At 42.2% G+C, this 22827-nt stretch overlaps 1 long non-coding RNA gene across 2 annotated transcripts; it reads right to left on the bottom strand.

The window, feature by feature from the left end:
* Positions 1-21047: 21047 nt before the first annotated feature.
* On the bottom strand, positions 21048-22563 carry LOC139837661 (uncharacterized). 2 transcript variants are annotated; one of them, XR_011754256.1, is made up of 4 exons: positions 22504-22563; positions 22262-22338; positions 21303-21378; positions 21048-21143 (listed from the first exon to the last, which is right to left on the bottom strand). It is a non-coding gene; the product is annotated as an uncharacterized lncRNA (long non-coding RNA). The 2 variants fall into 2 exon arrangements; XR_011754255.1 differs by lacking the exon at positions 22504-22563 and having other exon boundaries at positions 22262-22493.
* Positions 22564-22827: the final 264 nt, after the last annotated feature.

Below are 22827 nucleotides of genomic sequence, written 5' to 3'. Positions count from 1 at the left end.
GAAGTGGAAGCAATACAATCATCCTCAATAATATTGGACACATCATATTTATCTTGAAGCTTTGTCCATAATTCATGAGAGCTCCCAAAAGGCATGATTGATGAAGTAACTACATTGCTCACAACAATGGAAAACACATGAGAAGCAAGAGCATCGAGGCAAGAGTTTTTCTCCTCCTCAAGAGATAAATTTTGAGGATCCTTAGGAGAAGAAAAACCCATGCCAAGAAATCACTCCATGTCCGGGGACATACCCCGTAAGATTTTAAGCACATAAAATTTCCATAGATCATAATTTGTGCCATCAAATATAAACAAGTTATTGTGCGCTAATCCCCTAACCGACATCTTTAATCTCAAGGCGGTGAAGCCTAAGAATAAGAGACCTTGCTCTGATACCAATTGAAAGGACACGGATGTCGCCTAGAGGGGTGGGGGGTGAATAGGCGGTTTAAAACTTTTAAGAGATGGGATTAACAAATGCGGAATAAAACTAGCGTTTACTTTGTCAAGCCCAAAGCCTATATACTATGGTTCACCTATGTGCACCAACAACTTATTCTAAGCAAGGGTTCACCTATGTGCACCAACAACTTATGCTAAGCAATACAAGCAACTTATGTGATAGCAAGATATATATAACTTCAAGCACGATGGCTATCACAAGGTAAAGTGCATAAGTAAAGAGCTCGGGTATAGAGATAACCGAGGCACGCGGGAGACGAAGATTTATCCCGAAGTTCACACTCTTGCGAGTGCTAATCTCCGTTGGAGAGGTGCGGTGGCTTAGTGCTCCCGAACGCCACAAGAGGCTCACCTTGAGGTGTGGTTGCTCGATGCACACCAACACCACAAAGGCCTCACCCCAAGATGCGGTACTCACACCACACACCGAACGCCACGAAGGTGCCTCACCTAAATCTCCGGTGACCCTCGCCACAAAGGCCTAGGTCACGGTTCCACTAAGGGATTTCCTTCGAGGCGGAAACCGGGACTTACACAAAGCTTGGGGCACGCATCCACAACTTAATTGGAGGCTCCCAAGAAATCGCCACAAAGGCCTCAAATCCGTCTAGGGTTCCAAGAACCCAAGAGTAACAACTTTCTTGCTTTCACTTCCACGAATCACCGTGGAGAACTCAAACTGATGCACCAAATGCAATGGCAAGAACACCACAAAGATGCTCAAGTACTTCTCTCTCAAATTCCAACAAAGCTACAAAAGCTATTGGGGGAATAAGAGAGGAAGAACAAATAGGAGGAGGAACACCAAATTTCTCCAAGATCTAGATCTAGTGGATTCCCCTCACAAAGAGAGGGATTTGATTGGTGAAGATGTAGATCTAGATCTCCTCTATCTTTCTCTCAAATAGATGCAAGATTCATGGGAGGGAGAGGGAGATAGCAAGCTCAAAGAAGGTCAACAATGGAGGCAAAAACGAGCTCAAACGGTTGGGAAACTTTGGGGAAGAAGACCCCCTTAAATAGGGCAAGAGAAATCTGCCCGTTATGCACAAAACTCGTCAAAACCGGAACTTCCGGTCATTTGGGGCGGAACTTCCGCCCCCCGGAAGTTCCGGACAACTTCCGGATGAAGTAGGGCGCCCCCGGAATGCTCCCGGTATGTTTTCTGCGTCCAGATTCGTCATTTCCGGAAGTTCACCGGAAGTAGGGCGGAAGTTCCGGCCACCGGAACTTCCGGCCAACTTCCGGCCAAAAAATGGCTTCACGGAAATTTGAATAACTTTTGCATCCGGACTCCGATTTTGATGATCTTGGGCTCGTTTTAAAGCTAGTAACAAGCTCTACAAGATCATGCAGGGAACCATCATAGTCCAGTAAGGTAGGATAGAAATAAATTATGAAAGGTTTGACCTATCTAAAGACGACATGCCGGTAAAACCTCCAACCTCGAAAATGCAACAACTTGAGTTAGGAAACTCAGATTTAGGTGAAACCAATTTTGTTGTAAAGAAGATGACAAGAGCTACCCCACAAAGAGTGAAAAGCTTAAGAACAAGTGTGGTATGTTTTTCTATGTATTTTAGAGTGAAACCTCTCAATACAAGAAACCGAGAAAAACTTCAATATCGAAAACGCAACAAGTGATCTATGCGAAATCCGTTTTCGATGAACTAGAGCTTGTCATGAGAATAAGCACAAGCTCTAAAACATCACATGGATAAGATCCAAATAACAACCAAGAAAGATGATGCAAGGATGCAAAGGTTTGAGCTCTCCGAAGGATACGATCGAGTTATTCACTCGAGAGCCCTCTTGATAGTACGTCAACTAAACTATAAACCGGTCTCCAACTACACTATGAGACCGGTGAGAAAGAAACCCTATCAAGAGCAAACCTTATACTTGCGCATTCCACTTGAGCTCGATGATGACGATCTTGACCGCAACAAGATGGAACGCCTTTCTTGCTTGTGCTTGTTTGACGAAGTCTTGTAGATTGCTCCCCCATAAACCACCATGGGAGAGCTTCTTCTTCGGCGCAACTTCACATATCCATGATCACCATATGGATGGCAAGAGTCAATCAAAGGATCTCTTCAAGATGGCTCATCTTGAACTTGCACTTCATTTCTTCATACTTCATCATGTTGATGTCTTGAAGTAACTTGAGGGCTCACTTCATCTTCATCTTCAAGACATACTTGACACTTGATATCCTTCATCAATTTCTTCTTATTGCAACCTAATACAAACATGTTGATGTCCTGAAGTAACTTGATGGCTCACTTCATCTTCATCTTCAGGACATACTTGACACTTGGTATCCTTCATCAAATTCTTCTTATTGCAACCTTGAAGCCAACTTATGGTTCAAGAATTGCCTATGGACAACTCCTACAAATATAACTCAATGCAAACATTAGTCCATAGGGATTGTCATTAATTACCAAAACCACACATGGGGGCTCCATGCACTTTCAACATGCATAGCAACTCACATGATATTCAACAAAGAGTAGTTGATGGCGTCCCCAGGAACATGGTTATCGCACAACAAGCAACTTAATAAGAGATAAAGTGCATCAGTACATATTCAATACCACAATAGTGTTTAGGCTATTTGTCCCATGAGCTATATATTGCGAAGGTAAAGAATGGAAATTTTAAAGGTAGCACTCAAGCAATTTACTTTGGAATGGCGGAGAAATACCATGTAGTAGGTAGGTATGGTGGACACAAGTGGCATACTGTTTGGCTCAAGGATTTTGGATGCATGAGAAGTATTCCCTCTCGATACAAGGTTTTAGACTAGCAAGGTTATTTGAAACAAACACAAGGATGAAGCGGTGCAGCAAAACTCACATAAAAGACATATTGTAAACATTATAAGACTCTACACCATCTTCCTTGTTGTTCAAACTCTTTATTAGAAATTATCTAGACTGTAGAGAGACCAATTATGCAAACCAAATTTTAGCAAGCTCTATGTATTTCTTCATTAATAGGTGCAAAGTATATGATGCAAGAGCTTAAACAAGAGCACAACAATTGCCAAGTATCACATTATCCAAGACATTTTACCAATTACTACATGTATCATTTTCTGATTCCAACCATATAACAATTTAATGAAGCAGTTTCAACCTTCGCCATGAAAATTAAAAGCTAAGAACACATGTGTTCATATGAACCAGCGGAGCGTGTCTCTCTCCCACACAAGGATTTATTCAAACAAAAAAAAACAAAAACAAACAGACGCCCCAAGTAAAGTACATAAGATGTGACCGAATAAAAATATAGTTTCAAGAGAAGGAACCTGATAATTTGTCGATGAAGAAGGGGATGCCTTGGGCATCCCCAAGCTTAGACGCTTGAGTCTTCTTAAAATATGCAGGGCTGAACCACCGGGGCATCCCCAAGCTTAGAGCTTTCACTCTTCTTGATCACATTGTATCATCCTCCTCTCTTGACCCTTGAAAACTTCCTCCACACCAAACTCAAAACAACTCATTAGAGGGTTAGTGCACAATTAAAATTTACATGTTCAGAGGTGACATAATCATTCTTAACACTTCTGGACATTGCACAAAGCTACTGAAAGTCAATGGAATCAAAAAATCCATCCCACATAGCGAAAGAGGCAATGCGAAATAAAAGGCAGAATCTGTCAAAATAGAACAGTCCGTAAAGACGAATTTTAAAGAAGCACCACACTTGCTCAAATGAAAATTCTCAAATAGAATGAAAGTTGCGTACATATCTGAGGATCACTCACGTAAATTGGCATAATTTTCTGAGTTACCTACAGAGAATTAGACCCAGATTCGTGACAGCAAGAAATCTGTTTCTGCGCAGTAATCCAAATCTAGTATGAACCTTACTATCAAAGACTTTACTTGGCACAACAATGCAACAAAACTAAGATAAGGAGAGGTTGCTACAGTAGTAACAACTTCCAAAACTCAAATATAAAATAAAGTACTGTAGCAAAATAAACACATGGGTTATCTCCCAAGAAGTTCTTTCTTTATAGCCATTATGATGGGCTCAGCAATTTTAATGATGCACTCGCAAGAAATAGTATTTGAAGCAAAAGAGAGCATCAAGAGGCAAATTCAAAACACATTTAAGTCTAACATGCTTCCTATGAAAAGGAATCTTGTAAATAAATAAATTCAAGAAGCATAATGCAACAAGCATAGAAAGATAAAACACGAGTAACTTCAAGATTCTCAACATAAAGAGGGGAAACTTAATATTATTAAGATGCATATAACCATGTTTCCCTCTCTCATAATAACTTTCAGTAGCATCATTGATGAAATCCACAATATACCCATCACTTAAAACATTCTTATCATGGTTCATATGCATAGAAGTATCATTAATTTTGGCATAAGAAGAATTCTTCTCATTAATAGTAATTGGAGCAAGATTATTATCAAGAATTTGAACATGGTAAACAAGTTGCATATTAAGGGAATTGTTTTTGGCAATCCAATCATAACTATGACAAGTTTCATAAGGATAGTTATAACTTATATCATAGCATTCTTTATAATAATCATCAAAGGTCGGAGGCACAATGTCATCATAAGAAATAGAATAGTTATCTTTCACAGTAGGTTCATCCGTGACCATACCATCATTGTTATTAGAAGGAGATGTATTAAACACATAATGATCAGTAGCAAAAGGGTTTTCAAACACCTCTTCCCCAAGCTTAGAGCTTTCTATATCATTATGGGAGGAAGCATGGATAGCACTGATACTATGGCAATTATTATCATCATCATTTTCAGAATTAGTTTCCCAGAGATTTGCAATATCAAAAGTAGTGTGCTCATTCAAATCATGATCACTAATGTATGTAAAGGGCATAGGAAGATCATTGTATTCAGATTCATTATCATAATAATCATTAGGAGCAACATACTTACGGTTACCTAGCGTTATCTCATTCACGCGGGGATATGCCGTCACCTCTTTCTCTTTATTCTCCTTCTTCTTCTTCTTCTTCTTCTTCTTCGTTCCCTTCTTCTTCTTCTCCTCGTTCCCTTCTTTAGGAGGAAGAGGCTTGAAGGGTAGCTTGTACGCATAACCTGATTTACTTTCAGAAACAATGGACGAAACTTGGGAGGATTCCTCCTTTTCATTAATTAGTTCAAAACACACAGCGGTCCTATCATATTTTGGCAAGGTGTCATCTTCTAAAATATTTTGTATGTAAGTATTTGTATGGCTATTATCAATGCAATAAGAAAAACACCCATGCAGGACATCATCAATATCAAGATCATTAATGTCTAACAAAGAAATTTTCCTTGATAACTCTTCACACCACAAAAATAAAGTGAGTTCATCATGCTGATTAGGAGTAATTTCATCATCGCAATACAAATTTGTAGCACTCATGGGGTTCAAATTATCATTGGAGGAGCATTGAAAATTAAAATGACCCACTCCATGGCAAAGTTCACAAATAAAAGGATAGAGGGCACACACTTTTTTACCAAGATCATCTAGAGCCCTAAACCAGTTTCTAGTTTTTTCGTTAATATGATGGATACAATATTCATCTTTGATTTGATTAATTCCACAAGGTCTATGCATTCCACAAAAATTAACATGCTTATAGGAAATAACATTCTTAGGAGTTTGAGCATGCTTATTGCAATCATTAACAACAATTTCATTCTTCATGCAAGCCTCTTTAAAAGGTTCATGATACTTATCAAAATTCTTCTTAGGCAATTCAAAATGAGAAGCAAATGCTTTATAAAGATTTGCAGCAACTTGAGAGTCAAGACCATAAGTAGCACTCATATCTCGAAATTTATCAGTATCCATAAAAGCTTCAATGCATTCATAATCATAATTTATACCTGACTCTTCACCTTTGTTGTTCTCCCATCCTTCAGCGTTCTCCTCAATCCGATCAAGAAGATCCCACCTAGCTTCAACCTCCTTGCTTGTGAAAGATCCCTCCGAACAGGCGTCCAGATAGTCCTTGTGTTGTCCTGAAAGCCTCGCATAAAAATTGTTAACAATAACATTACGGGGGAGCTCATGAATGGGACATTTGAGCATTAGTGACTTCAATCTCCCCCACGCTTGAGAAATACTCTCTCCATCACGAGGATAAAAGTTATAAATATAATTCCTATGAATATGCACTTCATGAGGAGGATAAAATTTAGAATAAAAGAGTGATACAATTTCCTCCCAACCAAGAGAATGACTATTCTTCAACAATTTATACCAATGCGCCGCTTTACCAGACAGCGAAACAGAGAATAGCTTCTTCCTCACTTCATCCATAGAGATACCTGCACACTTGAATAACCCGCATAATTCATGCAAAAACAATAAATGATCTCCAGGATGGACAGTTCCATCCCCTTCATAGCGGTTATCCATAACACGTTCAATAATTTTCATGGGTATCTTGAAAGCAGTACTTGTAGTTGGTGGATTTAAAATATCACAAGCATCACTAGAGTTATCGCATATGGGAGATAAAGCATTATCAGAACAAATTTTCTCCCCTAAAGATGGGAAACTAAAAAGATCACAAAAACTAGCTTCCCCAAGCTTAGACTTATCCATAGCATTAGCAGTGATTGCGTTCATACTAATAACATTGCTACTAGCATGCAATTGAGGCTCCATAGGTTCTTTAATTTTCGCATCACACAATTCATGTCTTAACTTAGGAAATAAATTAAAAAGCTCATAGTTGTATTCCATTATGCATTACTAGTGTAAAACAAGAAACAAAAAGATGCAATTGCAGGATCTAAAGGAAATAGCTTCGAGTACTTACAACGGCGAAAATAGCTTAGTAGCCGAGATCCGGAGTGTGAGTACCTTTTACCTTTCCTCCCCGGCAACGGCGCCAGAAAAGTGCTTGATGTCTATGGGTGCTTCTATTCTTGTAGACAGTGTTGGGCCTCCAAGAGCAGAGGTTTGTAGAACAGCAACAAGTTTCCCTTAAGTGGATCACCCAAGGTTTATCGAACTCAGGGAGGAAGAGGTCAAAGATATCCCTCTCAAGCAAACCTGCGATCACAATGCAAGAAGTCTCTTGTGTCCCCAACACACCTAATACACTTGTCAGATGTATAGGTGCACTAGTTCGGCGAAGAGATAGTGAAATACAGGTGGTATGAATAAGTATGAGCAGTAGTAACAGCGCCAGAAAAGTGCTTTGCTGTCCAGGACTGGCGTGTGGTTGATGGTGGTAATATTGCGGGCAGTACAGATGCAGTAGAACAGTAAACAAGCAGCGATAGCAGTATTTAGGAACAAGGCCTAGGGATTATACTTTCACTAGTGGACACTCTCAACTTTGATCACATAACAGAATAAATAGATAGATGCTAGACTCTACACTCTCTTGTTGGATGATGAACACCACTAACTGTGTAGGATTACACGAACCCTCAATGCCGGAGTTAACAAGCTCCACAATATTCGATGTTCATGTTTAAATAACCTTAGAGTGCATGACAGATCAACACAACTAAACCAAGTACTAACATAGCATGCACACTGTCACCTTCACGCTACGAAAGGAGGCATAGATCACATCAATACTATCATAGCAATAGTTAACTTCATAATCTACAAGAGATCACAATCATAACCTACGCCAAGTACTACACGATGCACACACTATCACCATTACACCGTGGAGGAGGAATAGACTACTTCAATAACATCACTAGAGTAGCATGCTGCGTGTGGTTGACGTATGTCTTTTCCGTTCAACACGCGTCCGTTGGGAACCCCAAGAGGAAGGTGTGATGCGTACAGCAGTAAGTTTTCCCTCAGTAAGAAACCAAGGTTTATCGAACCAGTAGGAGCCAAGAAGCACGTTGAAGGTTGATGGCGGCGAGATGTAGTGCGGCGCATCACCAGGGATTCCGGTGTAGGATAACGTTGCATAGAAACAAAAAAATTTCTACCGCGAACACGCAATCCAAGCCAAGATGCAATCTAGAAGACGGTAGCAACGAGGGGGTATCGAGTCTCACCCTTGAAGAGATTCCAAAGCCTACAAGAGGAGGCTCTTGTTGCTACGGTAGACGATCACTTGCCGCTTGCAAAAGCGCGTAGAAGATCTTGATCACGATCGGTTCCGGCGCCACGAACGGGCAGCACCTCCGTACTCGGTCACACGTTCGGTTGTTGATGAAGACGACGTCCACCTCCCGTTCCAGCGGGCAGCGGAAGTAGTAGCTCCTCTTGAATCCGACAGCACGACGGCGTGGTGTCGGTGGCGGTGGAGAAGTCCGGCGGAGCTTCGCTAAGCTACGCGGGATATATGGAGGAGAGGGGGCGGCTAGGGTTTGGGAGGGGGTGGCCGGCCACTTCAAGGGGGGCGGCCAGCTTGTGGTCTTGGGGTGGCCGGCCCCCTCCCTTGGCCCCTCATTATATAGGTGGATCCCCAAGTGTTGGTGTCCAAGTCTTCGAATAAGATCCGAACCAAAAACCTTCCATAAGAGGGGGAAACCTAGCCAAGCTAGGACTCCCACCAAAGGTGGGAGTTCCACCTCCCATATGGGGGGGTGGCCGGCCCCCTAAGGGGGAGTCCACTTGGGACTCCTCCCCCACTAGGGTTGGCCGGCCATGGAGGTGGAGTCCCATGTGGACTCCACCTTCCTTGGTGGTTTCTTCCGGACTTTTCTAGAACCTTCTAGAACCTTCCATAGAACCTTCCGCGACATTTTAATTCACATAAAATGACATCCTATATATGAATCTTATTCTCCGGACCATTCCGGAACTCCTCGTGATGTCCGGGATCTCATCCGGGACTCCGAACAAATATTCGAACTCCATTCCATATTCAAGTACTACCATTTCAACATCCAACTTTAAGTGTGTCACCCTACGGTTCGTGAACTATGCGGACATGGTTGAGTACTCACTCCGACCAATAACCAATAGCGGGATCTGGAGATCCATAATGGCTCCCACATATTCAACGATGACTTTTAGTGATCGAATGAACCATTCACATATAATACCAATTCCCTTTGTCTCACGATATTTTACTTGTCCGAGGTTTGATCTTCGGTATCACTCTATACCTTGTTCAACCTCGTCTCCTGACAAGTACTCTTTACTCGTACCGTGGTATATGGTCTCTTATGAACTCATTCATATGCTTGCAAGACATTAGACGACATTCCACCGAGAGGGCCCAGAGTATATCTATCCGTCATCGGGATGGACAAATCCCACTGTTGATCCATATGCCTCAACTCATACTTTCCGGATACTTAATCCCACCTTTATAACCACCCATTTACGCAGTGGTGTTTGGTGTAATCAAAGTACCTTTCCGGTATAAGTGATTTACATGATCTCATGGTCATAAGGACTAGGTAACTATGTATCGAAAGCTTATAGCAAATAACTTAATGACGAGATTTTATGCTACGCTTAATTGGGTGTGTCCATTACATCATTCATACAATGACATAACCTTGTTATTAATAACATCCAATGTTCATGATTATGAAACTAATCATCCATTAATCAACAAGCTAGTTTAAGAGGCATACTAGGGACTTCTTGTTTGTCTACATATCACACATGTACTAATGTTTCGGTTAATACAATTATAGCATGATATATAAACATTTATCATAAACATAAAGATATAAATAATAACCACTTTATTATTGCCTCTAGGGCATATCTCCTTCAGTCTCCCACTTGCACTAGAGTCAATAATCTAGATTACATTGTAATATACCTAACACCCATGGCATTCTGGTGTTGGTCATGCTTTGCCCTAGGGAGAGCTTTAGTCAACGGATCTGCTACATTCAGATCAGTGTGTACTTTGCAAATCTTTACTTCTCCATCTTCGATGTACTCGCGAATCGAGTGGTAATGCAGCTTGATATGCTTCAGCCTCTTGTGTGACCTTGGCTCTTGTGCATTGGCGATGGCACCCATGTTATCACAGTAAATGATTAATGGGTCCAATGCACTAGGAACCACACCGAGCTCTACAATGAACCTCTTCATCCATACCGCTTCTGATGAAGCCTCTGAAGCCTGAAAGATCGAGATGTCGCCTAGAGGGGGGGGGGTGAATAGGCGATTACAAACTCTTGCGGATTTGTCTTGTAAGAATGCGGAATTAAACTATCGTTTAGTTTACAAGCACAAACCCTAAATATGCTAAGCTCAACTAAGTGTAACAATAGCAACTAGAGCTAAGCAAGATAGGCACAAGATATATGTAGCACAAGTGATAGCAAGATATATGTACTTCAAGCACGATGGCTATCACAAGGAAAGAGAGCTCGGGTATAGAAATAACCGAGGCACGCGGAGACGAGGATGTATTCCCGTGTTCCCTTGCTTTGCAACAAGGTACGTCACGTTTGGAGGAGTGGAGGTCCCACGAAGGATTCCCCGCGCCACGAAGGCTCACCCTATTCACCGAACCACACCCACGAAGGATTATGGCCCTTTCCTTATGGTTAGCTTTTCCTCCGCTCCGGAGATGGCAAGCTCCACAACCACTTCACAAGCTCCACGAAGGAGAAGCCCGGGCCCCTTCACAATCTTCCACGAAGAGATCACCGGGACACCAACCAAGCCAACTAGGAGGTCACCCTCCAAGAGTAACAAGCTCACGGTCTCTCACTCGAACAAATCGTGGTGGAGAGCTCAACACTATGCAATGATGCAAAGCAAGAACACCGGAGGTGTTCAAGTCCTTCACACTCAAATCCCACCAAAGCAACGAATGCTAGGATGAGATTGGAGAGGAAGAACAAGGGGGAAAGTCAACCAAAGACTCCAAGATCTAGATCCCAAGAGATTCCCTCACTTAGAGAAGAATTGGTTTGGTGGAAGTGTAGATCTAGATCTCCTCTCTCAAATCCTCAAATATGAGCAAGAATCATGGGGGGAACAAGAGAGAGAGCAACTTCTTCAAATGCAACAATGGAGGTGAGAGAAAGGGAAGAAGTACTGAGCCCAAGGTGGAAGAAGGGCTATTTATAGCCCAAGAGCAAATATAACCGTTGGGGAAAAGTTGGGCTGAGTCAGCCGTCGAGGAGGCCGGTCAACCGGGCCTGGGACCGGGCCGTCCGGTTCAGGACCAGTCGACCAGGCCACGATCGGGACATCCGGTCCATAGACCGGTCGACCGGGCTAGTGACCGGACCAAGCTGAAAAGCTTCTTGGATAGTGCCCGGATGGCACCGGTCCGAGGCAGTTTGAACCGGGCCATCCGGTCGAACGGCCGATCACGCCGGGCTAGAAACCGGACCAAGATTAAAAGCTTACCGGATAGTGCCGGATGGCACCGGTCCGAGGCCGGTTTGAACCGGGCCATCCGGTCAGACGGCCGGTCACGCCGGGCTAGAAACCGGGCCAGCAGGAAATCATGTTATACAAAAACTGTGATAACTTTTGTGTCCGGACCCCGATTGACATGAAACCAATTTTGTTGGAAAGATAACAACGAATAGAACCCCAACAAAAACGGTAAAGACGTCCAAACTCGAAAACGCAATAGAAGATGCATGCGGATTCCGTTTTCGATGAACTTGGGCTTGTTGTAAAGCTAGCAACAAGCTCAAGAACCTCACACAGAGAAACACCAAGAAGCAATAGGGATATGCAAAGTATGCAAAGGATTGAGCTCTCTAAGACGATGCGATCAAGTTACCCAACCGAAAGCCCCTCTTGATAGTGCGGCTATTTATCCTATAATCCGGTCTCCCAACAACCACCTTGAGACTGGTAAAAGGAAAACCTAGCAAGGCCATACCTTTGCCTTGCGCATCCCGCTTGATCTTGATGATAGCTCTTCAAGCTCCACTCAAGCCGGAATGCCTCACTTGATCATCATCGCTTCGTGAAGACTCACAAATGCTCCCCCATACACCATGATGGGAAAGCTCTATTGATGCACATCTTCACATGTCCATTATCACCAAATGGACGGCAAGCTTCAAGCATGTGATCCACTTGAGATGCTCATCTTGAACTTGCCCGACTTAACCTTGTACCTTCTCATACTCTCATAAGATAGAGCATGGCTAATATTGAGTTCCACATAAGAACTCCATCTTCATTTCTTCTTCTTGATCATATCACATATGTATCTTCAAACCGATGATCTTGATGCCAATACACAAGGTATACCTTTATCTTCATGGCATCCATACTTGAATCCAACACATGGAGAACAAGTAGTACCTATGGAATATTCCTTCATATAAACTCAATGAAAACATTAGTCCATAGGGGTTGTCATTAATTACCAAAACCACACATAGGGGCAATGTACCCTTACAAAGCCGCTATGTATTCTGATTCTGTTGAAGACTTCGCCACCGTGCACTGCTTCGAGCTTGCCCAGCTTACTGCAGCACCATTCAATATAAACACGTACCCAGATTGTGACTTAGAGTCATCAGGATCAGTGTTCCAACTTGCATCGGTGTAACCGTTTACAACGAGCTCTTGGTCACCTCCATAACAAAGAAACATATCCTTAGTTCTTTTCAAGTTCTTCAGGATATTCTTGACCGCTGTCCAGTGTTCCATTCCTGGATCACTTTGATATCTGCTAGTCAAACTAACAGCATGTGCTATATCCGGTCTAGTACATAGCATGGCATACATGATAGATCCTACTGCCGAGGCATAGGGGATATTACTCATCCTTTCTCTTTCTTCTACCGTAGCCGGTCCTTGAGTCTTACTCAATACCTTGCCTGGTAACATAGGTAAGAACCCTTTCTTACTTTCGTCCATTCTAAACTTCTTTAGAATCTTGTCCAGATATGTACTCTGTGATAGCCCTATTTGGCGTCTTGATCTATCTCTATAAATCTTGATGCCTAATATATACGATGCTTCACCAAGGTCTTTCATTGAAAAACTATTATTCAAATAACCTTTAACACTGCTTAATAGTTCTATATCATTCCCGATCAATAATATGTCATCTACATATAATATCAGGAATGCTACAGAGCTCCCACTCACTTTCTTGTAAATACAGGCCTCCTCATGACACTGTATAAACCCGAAGTCTTTGATCACCTTATCAAAGCGTCGGTTCCAACTTCTTGATGCTTGCTTCAGTCCATAGATTGAACGCTGAAGTTTGCATACTTTGTCAGCATTTTTAGGATCGACAAAACCTTTGGGTTGTACCATATACAACTCTTCCTCAATGTCTCCATTAAGGAACGCCGTTTTGACATCCATCTGCCAAATCTCATAATCGAAAAATGCAGCTATTGCTAACAAAATCCTCACAGATTTTAGCTTCGCTACAGGTGAGAAAGTCTCATCGTAGTCAACTCCTTGAATTTGTCGGAAACCCTTTGCGACAAGTCGAGCTTTATAGACAGTAATATTACCATCAGCATCTGTTTTTCTCTTGAAGATCCATTTATTTTCGATAGCCTTTCGGCTATCAGGTAAGTCTACCAAAGTCCATACTTTGTTATCATACATGGATCCCATTTCGGATTTCATGGCTTCTTGCCATTTGTTGGAATCTGGGCTCATCATTGCTTCTTCATACATCGCAGGGTCCTCATCATTGTTATCCACAATCATGACATTTAGACAAGGATCATACCAATCAGGAGTGGTACGCTCCCTTGTCGATCTACGAGGTTCAGTAGTTTCCTCGTTCGAAGTTTCATGATCATTATCATTAGCTTCCTCTGTTGCCGGTGTAGGCGGTACAGGTACAACTTCCGGTACTGCGCTACTCTGATCAATGAGTATAGATTCATCAATCTCATCGAGTTCTACTTTTCTTCCAGTCACTTCTTTAGTGAGAAATTCTTTCTCAAGAAAGGTTCCGTTCTTAGCAACAAAGATTTTGCCTTCGGATCTGTGATAGAAAGTGTACCCTATAGTTTCCTTAGGGTATCCTATGAAGACGCATTTCTCCGCTTTGGGTTCTAGCTTGTCCGGTTGTAACTTCTTTACATAGGCTTCGCAACCCCAAACTTTCAGGAACGACAGCTTAGGTTTCTTATTAAACCATAATTCATACGGTGTCGTTTCTACGGATTTTGATGGTGCTCTATTTAAAGTGAATGCGGCTGTCTCTAATGCATAACTCCAAAATGATAATGGCAAATCAGTAAGAGGCATCATACTACGAACCATATCTAAGAGAGTTCGATTACGACGTTCGGACACACCGTTACGTTGAGGTGTTCCCGGCGGTGTCAATTGTGAAAGTATTCCGCATTTCTTTAAATGCATGCCAAACTCATAACTCAGATATTCACCTCCACGATCAGATCGTAGAAATTTGATCTTCTTGTTACGTTGATTTTCTACTTCACTTTGAAATTCCTTAAACTTCTCGAAAGTTTCGGATTTATGTTTCATGAAATAGATATACCCATATCTACTCAGATCATCTGTGAAGGTTAGAACATAACGATAACCACCGCGTGATGCTACGCTCATTGGTCCACATACATCGGTATGTATGATTTCCAATAAGTCAGTAGCTCGCTCCATCATACCAGAAAATGGAGTCTTTGTCATTTTTCCCATTAGACATGCTTCGCATCTATCAAGTGACTCAAAGTCAAGTGATTCAAGTAATCCATCGGTATGGAGTTTCTTCATGCGTTTCACTCCAATATGACCAAGACGACAGTGCCACATATAAGTAGAATTATCATTCAATTTAATTCGCTTAGCATCAATGTTATGTATATGCGTATCACTACTATCGAGATCTAACAGAAATAAGCCATTCTTTTGTGGTGCTCGACCATAAAAGATATTATTCATAAAAATAGAACAACCATTATTCTCAGACTTGAATGAATAACCGTCTTGCATTAAACAAGATCCGGATATAATGTTCATGCTCAACGCAGGTACATAATAGCAATTATTTAGGCTTAAAACTAATCCCGAAGGTAGATGTAGAGGAAGTGTGCCGACTGCGATCACATTGACCTTGGATCCGTTTCCAACGCGCATCGTCACTTCATCTTTCAGCAGTTGTCGTTTATTCTTTAGTTCCTGTTTCGAGTTACAAATATGAGCAACCGAACCAGTATCAAATACCCAGGTACTAGAACGAGAACCAGTGAAATGAACATCTATAACATGTATATCAGATATACCTTCTTTCTTCTTCTTGACAAGGCCGCTCTTCAGATCAGCCAGATACTTGGAGCAATTACGCTTCCAGTGTCCCTTCTCCTTGCAGTAATAGCACTCAGCATCAGGCTTAGGGCCGTTCTTAGGTTTCATAGGAGGCGTGGCAGCTTTCTTGCCACCCTTCTTGAATTTTCCCTTAGACTTGCCCTGTTTCTTGAAACTGGTGGTTTTCTTGACCATCAACACTTGGTGCTCTTTCTTGATCTCAATCTCAGCAGCTTTTAGCATGCCAAAGAGTTCAGGTAACTCCTTGTTCATGTTCTGCATATTGTAGTTCATCACAAAGTTCTTGTAACTTGGTGGCAGTGATTGAAGGACACGATTAATCCCCAGTCTATTAGGAATCACTATTCCCAAGTCACTGAGTTTCTTCGCATGCCCGGTCATGGCGAGCATGTGCTCACTAACGGAGCTGCCTTCTTCCATCATGCAGCTGAATAAATGTTTCGATGCTTCATAGCATTCCACGGCCGCATGAGTCTCGAATATAGCTTTCAGCTCATTCATCAACTCATGAGGATCATGGTGCTCAAAACGTTTTTGAAGATCGGATTCCGGCACACAGGATGGCACACTGAACTTGAGAGTACCGAGTTTTCCGAGTCGCGTAAACAGCTTTTACTTCATCGGTTTTAGTTTCTGCAGGAGGGTCACCTAGCGGTGCATCAAGCACAAATTGCAGATTTCCGCCAGAGAGGAAGATCCTCACATGACGGAACCAGTCGGTGAAGTTGCTACCGTTGCTCTTAAGTTTCTCTTTCTCTAGGAACTGATTAAAATTGATTGGGGACGCCATCTCTACAACATATATTTGCAATAGTTTAGACTAAGTTTATGACAAATTGAGTTCAAATTTTAATTCAACATAATTAAAAATCTAAGTGAACTCCCACTCAAAACAATATCCCTCGCATTGTCTTAGTGATCACACGAACCAAATCCACCGCACCTAAACCCGATCATCACGAGAAAAGGTGTGATTTCAATTGCGAACACTCAAAGTGTTCATCATATCAACCATATGATTCATGCTCTACCTTTCGGTATCACGTGTTCCGAGACCATGTCTGTACATGCTAGGCTCATCAAGGCCACCTTAGTATCCGCATGTGCAAAACTGTCTTGCACCCGTTGTATGTACTTATTGAATCTATCACACCCGATCATCACGAGATGCTTCGAAACGACAAGACTTGGTAACGGTGCTACTAAGGATGAACACTTTATTATCTTGAGATTTTAGTGAGGGATCATCTTATAATGCTACCGTCGCGATCTAAGCAAAATAAGATGCATAAAAGGATTAACATCACATGCAGTTCATATGTGATATGATATGGCCCTTTTGTCTTTGCGCCTTTGATCTTCATCTCCAAAGCACGGACATGATCTCCATCATCTTCGGGCATGATCTCCATCATCGTCGGCGTAGCGTCAAGGTCAATGGCGCCGTCTTCATGATTGTCCTCCATGTAGCAACTATTACAACTACTTTGAAATACTACTCAACATGAAATTTAAAGACAACCATAAGGCTCCTACCGGTTGCCACAATACAATAATGATCATCTCATACATATTCATCATCACATTATGGCCATATCACATCACCAAACCCTGCAAAAACAAGTTAGACGTCTCTAATTTGGTTTGCATATTTTACGTGGTTTAGGGTTTTCGAGAGAGATCTAATCTACCTACGAACATGAACCACAACGTTGATACTAATGTTTTCAATAGAAGAGTAAATTGAATCTTCACTATAGTAGGAGAGACAGACACCCGCAAAGCCTCTTATGCAATACAAGTTGCATGTCGAACGAGGAACAAGTCTCATGAACGCGGTCATGTAAAGTTAGTCCGAGCCGCTTCATCCCACTATGCCACAAAGATGCAAAGTACTCAAACTAAAGATAACAAGAGCATCAACGCCCACAAACCATTGTGTTCTACTCGTGCAACCATCTATGCATAGACACGGCTCTGATACCATTGTAGGATAACGTTGCATAGAAAACAAAAAAAATTCTACCGCGAACACGCAATCCAAGCCAAGATGCAATCTAGAAGACGGTAGCAACAAGGGGGTATCGAGTCTCACCCTTGAAGAGATTCCAAAGCCTACAAGAGGAGGCTCTTGTTGCTGCGGTAGATGATCACTTGCCACTTGCAAAAGCGCGTAGAAGATCTTGATCACGATCGGTTCCGGCGCCACGAACGGGCAGCACCTCCGTACTCGGTCACACGTTCGGTTGTTGATGAAGACGACGTCCACCTCCCGTTCCAGCGGACAGCGGAAGTAGTAGCTCCTCTTGAATCCGACAGCATGACGGCGTGGTGTCGGTGGCGGTGGAGAAGTCCGGCGGAGCTTCGCTAAGCTACGCGGGATATATGGAGGAGAGGGGGCGGCTAGGGTTTGGGAGGGGGTGGCCGGCCACTTCAAGGGGGGCGGCCAGCTTGTGGTCTTGGGGTGGCCGGCCCCTTCCCTTGGCCCCTCATTATATAGGTGGATCCCCAAGTGTTGGTGTCCAAGTCTTCGAATAAGACCCGAACAAAAAACCTTCCATAAGAGGGGGAAACCTAGCCAAGCTAGGACTCCCACCAAAGGTGGGAGTTCCACCTCCCATATGGGGGGGTGGCCGGCCCCCTAAGGGGGAGTCCACTTGGGACTCCTCCCCCACTAGGGTTGGCCGGCCATGGAGGTGGAGTCCCATGTGGACTCCACCTTCCTTGGTGGTTTCTTCCGGACTTTTCTAGAACCTTCTAGAACCTTCCATAGAACCTTCCGCGACATTTTAATTCACATAAAATGACATCCTATATATGAATCTTATTCTCCGGACCATTCCGGAACTCCTCGTGATGTCCGGGATCTCATCCGGGACTCCGAACAAATATTCGAACTCCATTCCATATTCAAGTACTACCATTTCAACATCCAACTTTAAGTGTGTCACCCTACGGTTCGTGAACTATGCATACATGGTTGAGTACTCACTCCGACCAATAACCAATAGCGGGATCTGGAGATCCATAATGGCTCCCACATATTCAACGATGACTTTTAGTGATCGAATGAACCATTCACATATAATACCAATTCCCTTTGTCTCGCGATATTTTACTTGTCCGAGGTTTGATCTTCGGTATCACTCTATACCTTGTTCAACCTCGTCTCCTGACAAGTACTCTTTACTCGTTGTGGGGACCCCGGACTAGCTGTCCGAAATTCCCTGTTATGTATACAGTTCACGATCCCATGATCAGTGCGCCGTGAACACATAACCGAACTGATATCAAATTACACCATCCATTACAAAGCGGAATAAGAAAATTACAACATGGTCACATTGACCAATACTTACATAATAGCCTCGAAGGGCCTAACTAAACATCAGAGTAGCATCATCACTTCAGCAGCGCAGTACCCAAGTCATCTGCCATAACCCTACAGCAGGCGGGCGGGAAGACGTTCCTAGCTCGCATAGACGTCGCCAACTCCTTCTTCATCCATCGTGTTCTTCCAAGTCTGGCCAAGTAAATAGCCAGGGACAAAGCCGTGAGTACATTTGGAATTGTACTCGCAAACCATCAAGAAAGGTACTTTGCAAGAGTGCAAGATAACAAGTGCTAATCTACGATGACAAGAGGGAAGAGCTAATTTCACTAGTGGAAATAGCAGGGGGAAGAGAATCAGTTTCTCTTGTGGATATAGCATGTGGAAGAGACATAGTTTCTCTCGTGGATATAGCATGCACAAGAGCGTCAGTTTCTCTTGTGGACATAGCATGCCGCCATCTCAATTGATGGGGACGCTTAGGAAGTTCTATGACATATCTATACTTTTATTGGAGATGAGGTAGCATAAGTCCATCTCAGTTGATGGAAATGCTAGAGGATTCCTATGACATACCTATATCTTTATTGAAGAAGATACTTCAAAAGATACTTATGACATCTCTATATCTTTGTTAAAGAAGAGTTCCTCTTCAAGAAACATTTAGGAAAGAGTTCCCCACTTAGCCTTCATTTTTCCACGACCATCTCCATATGGTCAACACACGCCCTTTTTCCGTACCCTTCCGGTACACATAAACACAACACTTCCTTTGCAAATCATTTGTTCAAAAACAAAATGCAAGCCCCGGTTAAGTATGGCTATCTCAACTTGTCCATGACCGCGGACGCGGCTATTCGAATAGATTTGACTCTGCAGAGTGTGCGCACTTTCCCCACAAGAACTGATAAATCCGCCGGGATCATCCCCGGATCGTCATACAAAAGTATGCGAGACTCGGATAACCATTCATAATCTTTCGCCCGTCTCCTTTGGCACAAGTCCTTCCCTGCGGGCTTACCCCTTCCCGGCACCCCGGCAGCATACCTCCTTTTGAGCGTATCTCCGGCGCCACGTCGGAAGACCCTCAGTAATCGTCCGGCTATCGGTCTAGACAGTGTATTGCCTCCTCCAGAGCGCAACCCGGCGTCGGAGGTCATCTTGACCCTCCCTAGAGAGTTGTGAAGGGTGCTTATGCCAATCTCAACGAACTACGGACTAAGCCCATGCCCACTTTGGATAATGTGGTTGCGCGATTAAAAGTTGGGACGGCGAACACTTATACGCAGTGCTCCTTTTTACAAACCCCTTTTTCCTTTTTCCCACAACACCACGGTTGCTCAACCAACCAACATACACATCTTTCCCAAACATCTTTATCAAGATCCTTTGCTTTCATAAACCATACACTTGGGTTAACTCACCCAAGGTTTTCATAAACATTTACAACAAGGTAAACCTTGAGGGGTTCCCAACCTATAGTTTCATGAGAAGGAACTAATACACAACATGGCCGAGATGAGGATCATCACGCCATGAGGAGTAGGTGTGAGTGGCTCAAATGGAAGTATACTTGCTTAAGGTATGTATGTATAAAGACAACATAGGAGGAATCATTTTCATATTGGTGGTGCTAAATGTACAAGTTAGATAGTGGAGTATCACTATCCAACCTATTTTCCCATGGGTACATGGCATACTTCTCTCAAGTTGAGAATTACACCAAGATTCATGACTTTGACACCTCTAGACATCACCCAAGTGGTGAATGTGAAGCAAGCTTTTATCTTGGAAAAGGATATGCCCATGTTGAGCATACAATAAGACCAAAGGGGACAACACGGCCATGATGCCATGCATCCCTCCAACATGTGATCAAGGGTGGGATAACACCATGAGGGAGTACCCCAATTACACCATACATAGACAACAAATATGGAGAGAGCAACACACATGGAAATAAGATGCTTCGGGACATCAACAAATGACATCCAACACGGCATCAAACAGAGTTCAAAGATAGCTTGCCTTGGCTTATTTGTCCCTGTACTTCTTCAACTTCATCAATATAAAAATCCCAACGACATAAATAAAATCCTCGTCCGGTTCCACTTCTTCTTCTTCTCCGGAATTGTTCGCATCTATCGCCGGAAAATATAAAAGGAACACAATCAATCACATTGCATCAACAAGACAACAATCAACAACTAATCAAGCAGCCAAGGTATAACTTACTAAGGACTTATAGATACCACAAAACAAATTTAAGAGTTTTAATTTAGAAAACCCCATTTATTTACCTAGTAGAGGCATGAGTGCATCATAACGTAGCAATTGCCTCTCTCGGTTATCACCATGGTATAAACCAATTATCCCCTGGTAGATAACATCATGAAGAGGACAAGAGCATTAGTTTGGCATCACAAACATTCACAACATAATTTCAAACATTTTTGGAAAAGTAGAAATCAGTTTTCCTAAGTTAATTTGCTCACTTAACACTATACAAAAATAGGAAGCAAACCATATGCCACATCATTTGAAAACTTAAGCAAAACAAAAGAGCTAAAGTTAGGTTGCAGAGGTTTTGTTTTGCAAGCATAAAACAAAGGTTGCCCATCTCTACTAAAAAGAGTTGGTCAAGGGTTTTAAATAAACCGAAAAGTTTTGCTTCAACAATGCATGTCACACATAAACATTACTAACAGTAACACATATGTATGAACAGAGACTAATAATATTTTTCCTATATAGCCAGTACTAATACAAGACTAACCCAATTGGAATCACCCAAAAATATTAAACCTACAATTTTAGGAATTTCATTGAATCTGACTGTACAGAAAACAAGATCTGTAAGCCATAAATCGTAGAAAAATCCTAAAAATACGAGGCCACTGGCATTTGAAAGATATTTAAACAGAGATTCACACATAATTGGATTTGGGTTCAAATTATTTCTGAAACTCTCACAAATGGCTTTACAAATTTACTGCATGTTTTCACCATTTGCTTTAACTATGGAGTTGCAGAACAGATAAAGTTTTGAAACTTGTTTGAGATAATTAAGAAAACATTCAGTAATCCTACAGAAGTGGAATCACTCAATTAGGTTCAAAAATGGATTTTTGATGAATTAAAAGCTAACAGCCATGTCTGCAGAACACACAGAATAAGTTTAATTCACCACAAATCGTACACAACTCATAAAAATATGAGGTCAGCTGCATCTGAAAGGTATTGAAAAGGTGGTTCTTACCCAACTGGTTTCATTCAAAAATTCGTTTCCAAGCTCCTGGTTTAATTCGACAAAGTCAGATCTGACCAGATCTTGATCTGTGAACCATTTCAATTTCATTAGGTCATTTGAAGTGAAACCAACGCCAAAATGAAGGTACTGGAGAGGGCTTTCACCCAAAGTTGAGTTTGCTCAAAAACGTTTTGTAAAACGGAAGAAATCTAACAAACAGTGATTCTGCATGTTTGCAGAACTTTATTTACCAAGCAAAATCCGTAACGAATTTGAGGATGAGACCAACGCCAAGTTGTAGATCTTTTCAATACCTATCGGTAGAACTTTGAATCACTCTATTTGTATCTGCACACAAGATTTGGCGGATTTTACAAGTTCGTACCAGAATCTGAAACAGCAAGATGCAGAAATTACTGCAAGGTTTTGGACGAACTTTGCTCAAGAGTTTCAGATCTGAGGATTGCTCAACCTTCTCCATGCTTGGACCAACATGCACCTGCATCAAGATCCAATCTTGTGAGAGGGAAGAAGGGAAAAGGAGCTGGATTCATCAAAGGTTAGGGGAGAAGAGA

Source organism: Lolium perenne, chromosome 3 (genome assembly GCF_019359855.2).
Source record: "Lolium perenne isolate Kyuss_39 chromosome 3, Kyuss_2.0, whole genome shotgun sequence".
NCBI lineage: Eukaryota > Viridiplantae > Streptophyta > Magnoliopsida > Poales > Poaceae > Lolium > Lolium perenne.
The sequence above is the reverse complement of the archived record's forward strand: the minus strand, read 5'-3'. Positions and strand labels throughout refer to the sequence as shown.